The sequence below is a fragment of the Notolepis coatsorum genome, assembly GCF_963971535.1.
Source record: "Notolepis coatsorum genome assembly, chromosome: 2".
In the NCBI taxonomy this organism is placed as follows: Eukaryota; Metazoa; Chordata; class Actinopteri; order Aulopiformes; family Paralepididae; genus Notolepis; species Notolepis coatsorum.
In genome coordinates, this window is record NC_140166.1 from 70,676,371 (window position 1) to 70,682,370 (window position 6,000).

Below are 6,000 nucleotides of genomic sequence, written 5' to 3' on the forward strand. Positions count from 1 at the left end.
TGTTTAGTTTAGTTTGTTAAAAATGTGTTCCTTGCATAGTATTTAAACATTTTTAATAATATAGACCATTTTGAATGAAATAGCACCCTGACAATTTTATTAAAAGTTAATGACATACAAATATGTTATGTCACATAGTAATTTGTACTGGAAAACATTATACTGGAAAATGTCCTTATACATTTAAAACGAAGACAAATATTGTGATGAAATTAATTTCATCAGTCAACATGTATAGCACTGAAACATCTCCCATGCAATTCCTTCACTGTGAATGGCAGCTGAAGCATCTGTGTCACTTACCCCCAGCTGGAATAGAACAGAACTCCACTCCACTACCTCCATCTCTCTCTCAGCTGTCTTATATAGAGCTGACTCTGCAAGCCAAGCAAAAACTAAATGTGGGCATCTCCTCAAAAAGGTCAAATGGTTTTTGATTTATATTTGCTTTTTTTGTATCATCACCCACTACTGTGGTGCTAGATCATGTGCCTTTATACCATATTGATTATTTTTTGTGTATTTCATTTTCATTTATTCATATACAACATGTTTAATTTTTGCATTCAGTGAATTTAATGCTGCATTAATAGTTAATACAATTACAAAATATTACAATCAACAAGATAACACGTGTGTTTTCATAATAAAGGTTCAATAATTGTTTCACATATTAAGATATGTGAATCCTTATATATCCTAATATATAATAACATATAATAAAGCATCTTAATCACATTGACATATACAACTCTATTAATAAACCCAGGGTGCTAACAACATTGCAACCATAACAGGAGTGCACTTCTTGGCAATGATCAGTCATTAAATATATTACTGCGGGTGTAACTTCTTCTCAGTGGGTGTAATGTTGCATGTATTTATAATCTGGGAAGATTTCCATTACTACTTTATTTGATTTCATCAGCTTGTTTTATTTTGTGATTAGTTTCATGTCATATTCATTAATGATGTTAGTATTTCAAAATAGTAAAACCCAAGCTTGTTTAGTTATGTATTGAGTTAAAATAGAGTAAACAGAATATGTCTGTTTGCATAACCACGATTAGTGCATGAAGCCCTACTGCTTTTGGATGATTTACAATATTATTACAACCGTCTTTGTCCGACCTTCTGTGTTTAAATGGTTGACTTAATTCGGTAGATTTATCCTTGAAAAGTGATAAAGTACGTAATCTTTATACTTCTGTAGATTATTTCGGTACTTTACCAGAGTAATTACACATTAGGGAAAATATTATTCTGCCATATTTCAAAGAAAAGAACACAGTTCTCTCTCCACTATATTTATCAAACACCTGCATTGATTCAATTTTAAATAAGAAGTTTTCATAATAAACACAGGGTTGGGTCATTAATTAAAATGATTCACTTCAAATCAAGAATAGCAAACATTCCTGGAGACAAAGTGAACATGTGCTTTTACTTTTCATTTCATACTTTAGTAGTAAATAATCTTTGTAGAATTCTATATATGGAGGACTCAGAGAACTAGTGTTTACAGCTTGTTTTTAATCAAGTGAGGAATGTGTGTACTTGATTTAGTTTTTACTTTTCCTATTCACAGACTACTCTCAGCCAAGCCAATCATGAAGACTTGCCTTTTAAGGGGAGTCTGGGTAGTGTAGAGTTAAAAGCAGTACACTTCTAGATATGAAAACCATTTCAAATTATCTTGGGACTGCTATACAACATTTATATTATAAACCAGCTAGATAATTAGACATACAGTTAGTGGCACAGGTTTGAATTGAACCCAGGACCTCATGGGTAGTATTAGTGTTATAGTGTTTTGTACTTGTGTGTGTACTTTTTTTTTTTTTTCTTTTTTTTTTTTTTACTGTATGAAGCACATTCTCAGGGGGCTCATACAGAACGGTGTGTCTGTGTGGTTCTCCAGCTGCACAAAGGCAGAGCAAGAGGCTCTACAGAGGCTGGTGAAGGCGGCAGGAAGGATCGTCGGGACTCCTCTACCAAACATCACCTCCGTCTTCACCTCCCGCTGCCTCCACCGCTCCAAATGTATCATCAAAGACCAGTCTCACCCAGCACATCACCTCTTTCAGCTCCTTCCCTCAGGGAGGAGATACCGGTCCATACATGCCAAGAGTACAAGATTTAAGAACAGCTTTTTCCCCCAAGCAGTCAGACTGTTAAATACTCATTGACTGTCCCCTCACGTGCACCATGCACTTACCACTGCACTTGATAATCTCTGATTACCACCCATTATGCACTTTATTATTTAAAATATTCTGTTATGTACAGTGTTATATGTGTTATGTGTTCATGTATGTATATATGTACTACGGTCTGTGGGAGCTCCCCTGAAATTTCGTTGTATACTGTGCAATGACAATTAAAAGTTTATTCTATTCTATTCTAACCAAGCATTGTTAATTGTTAATCACTGTAATTGTAGAGAAGGTCATGTGAGCACAAAAAAGGCTGTGACACCTATTTGCCACTGGCCCGCCCCTGGTAGGCATGAAGTGCTACCAGACCATTACACTAGCCCAGCCATTTACCCTGATAGACACACACCCAGGATTGTAATTAGATTGTAATTAGATATAGTTACATACAACCCTATATATATTTGCTTGTACACCTGCACATAACCCTTATGTAAGGATTCGTTGTTGGTGGTGTGGACCCAGGCGCAATAACAGGAACGAGAGAGAGAGAGGCAGGACACAGCGGAGTGTAGTTTGGAAATAAGCTTTACTCGTTCTTCACAAGGCTTTAAACTACAACAAAATTATAATTGTACCACAGCCTAAGCTGGCAGATAATGAAAACAACGGGTAAGACAAGAAACATTTACAAACCGACAGCGGAGTAACAGGACAGCACAGAATATATAGGAAGACTAATCACACTGATTACTAACAAGACACACCTGGATGACAAACAATGACAACACTAGATAACATGACTTTTAAGGAACAACAATGAAACATACAAATACAACACTAAACCAGACCAGGGAACAGAGCGGGTAACACACACAGAAATACAATACACGCAAATGTTATGGTTTGACACCAACCCCAACAGCACGGCACAGACAGGTAGTTCAGAGTTAGCCAAAAACCAGGGCGTATTTATTTCCAAAGTAACAGGGAATAGATGAAACAACAAAAGGTACAAGTGGGGAATGTTATGGGCGGAGCAGCCTGCGGCTCTGCAGATCGTCCCGGTGTAGAGAGGGTGAAGCAGCGTTGCGCCACTGCCTCTGCGGCTCTGCAGCTACTCAAGGCTCCAACTCGGGAAGGAACGGAGAGAGAGAGAGAGAGTTGTCAACAAAACAGCCAACGGAATACAAGGCAGTCCAGTCCTCCTTAGCTGAGTCCAGTATAATCACACGTGACTTAATCTTCAGTGTTACCAACACACAAGTTTAGCAGAGTCCAGTACAATCACACGTGACTTAATCTTCAGTGTTACCAACACACAAGTTTAGCTGAGTCCAGTACAAAACAAAAACAGCAAATCTTCAGTGTTACCAAAACACACAGAAAACAGAGAATCCAAAAGGTTCGTTCTAAAAACTCACCAAGGCGCAAATGCGCAAAGCGGGCAACGAGGCACAGCTCCAACGGAAGACAGAGAAAAGCAACAGCGGCGACTTCCATAGACGTCCTGAAGAAAAACAGACGAGGTACAACACGGGGGGAACAAACAGCATCCAGAGGTAATCCAAAATCCTCACAGCATTGAACATTGACGTAAACAGGAGATTGATTAACATAGGGAATAATAACACATTGAGTCCAGGGAGTACCGGGAACACTCCACTAGAGGGAGGTGTAGGGCAAGCCTTCTGAGGCGGAGGGGCATTGTGACCAGCCTGGGGAAACGGAGGGAGAGTGGTGCCAGGCTGGGGCTGATCCTGACAGGACCCCCCCCTCGAGGGACGGCTTCCAGACGCAACGGAGGCAGCCACGGGAAAGGCGGGGGGCCGGGACCCAGGGAAGTAGTGGGAGAACACGGGGAGAGCCTCGGAGAAACCAGGAACAGGCTCAGGCTGGGGCAAGGGGGGGGCGGGAGACGGAGACAGGGGCCCGGTGAGGGGAGCCGGGGACAGGAACAGAGGCCCGGAGAAGGGACCGGAGCGGGGGGATGGCGGAAACAACCCAGGATCCGGGGCTGGGACCAGAGACCCCGACTCAGCCGGCGGAAGAGTCGAGCGCCCTGCAGCGTGTCGCCGCCGGGGTTGGTCTAGGCATGGTCTAATTAATTAAAAATGTATTGAAAAAACCATCCGCCAGAAAAAGAGAAGTTGCCTCCATGTGGAAGCAGCTCGGAAGTGCATCCAACTGTTCTCAGTAGGACATCCAACAAACTAACACATCCAACTGTCTCTCAACTAAGACATCCAACAAACTAAGACATCCAACTGTCTTTCAACTAGGCATCCAACAAACTAAGACATCCAACTGTCTTTCACCTAGACATCCAACAAACTAAGACATCCAACTGTCTTTCAACTAGACATCCAGCAAACTAACACATCCAACTTTTCTTTAGTTTTTAACCTACTTTCTATAGAACTTCATTCTTAGATGCTTCTATAGAAAGTAGGTCAAACAAATTAAAAAAAGTTTTCTTTGCCCTATAGGGGGAATTTTTTTTGTCTTTGCCCTATATAGGGGGGGGGGGGGGTTTCTCTGCCCTATAAGAGTTTTTTTTTTTGTATCTACTTTCTATAGAAGCAGCTGGGAGGTGCGCTGTTTTAAGTGAGCGTGGGTTATTGAATTGATTGATTGATTGATTGATTGATTGCTAATTTTATTACTGTCCGCCTTGTTTCCAACTGGTTAAGTTTAGGCCCTCTTTCGAAGTTGGTTAAGGTTAGAGTTTGGAATCAGGGCTGGTGGTCTATCGCCCTGCTCTAAAGACAAACTCTAACCTTAACCAACTTCGAAAGAGTGCCTAAACTTAACCAGTTGGAAACAAGGCGTACAGTAATAAAATTAGCAATCAATCAATCAATTAATTCAATAGTCCACGCTCACTTAAAACAGCGCACCTCCCAGCTGCTTCTATAGAAAGAAAAAAAAAGAAAAAAAAATTGCAATTAATCAATCAATCAATTCGCGCGAAATTGAAATAAATCAGTCATATGGGAGGACTGGGTTAAAAAGGGGATACATGTACTAGGTGATATAGCCGGGGAAGATGGGGTATTACCGTTTGAGGATATTAGAAAGGATTTTGGCATAGATAATAAAAACTTCTATTGATTCCTGCAGATTAGACATTGTATATCGTCATCGTTGGGGAAAGATTTGCAAAATGTGCCCGATTACTGCAATTCAAGAAATATTTTATAAAGGATGGCGTAGAAAAGGCGGTGCGTCAAGGTTCTATGATGTTATAAGGGAACACAATGCACCCAAATTGGTGGGTCTGAGGTTGAGCTGGGAGAACGATGTACGTGAGGATATTACTGAGGAAATATGGGAGAAGCTGGTGTCCAAATGGGGTAAATTCTCTCGGGAGGCACAGTCACAACTTATCTTTTACAAAGTCTTAAACAGAACCTATTGGACGCCTAGTAAACTAGCCAGACTAAAACTAAGAAACAGTGACATCTGCTGGAGATGTGAGAAGGAGACAGGTACTCTACTACATATGTTATACGAATGTGAGAAAGTTCAGAAAATGTGGGATCAAATTGTGATATTCCTAAGTAAAGTTCTGAATGTAAAGGTGAATAACTCCCCAGTGGCATGCGTATTGGGTATAGTACCGAAAGAGATTAAACTGTCTAAGTACCAAGGAATGTGGTATAGATTGGCCATGATATCAGGATGTAGAATTGCCTTACGACATTGGAAATCACCCATTGATATTACTTTTAAAGAATGGATGGAACTAATGTTCCGGACAGCATCATATGAAAGGGTAACATATAGAGTTGCAGGGAGAGAGGATATCTTTGCTGAGATATGGGATAATTTTCTACACCTA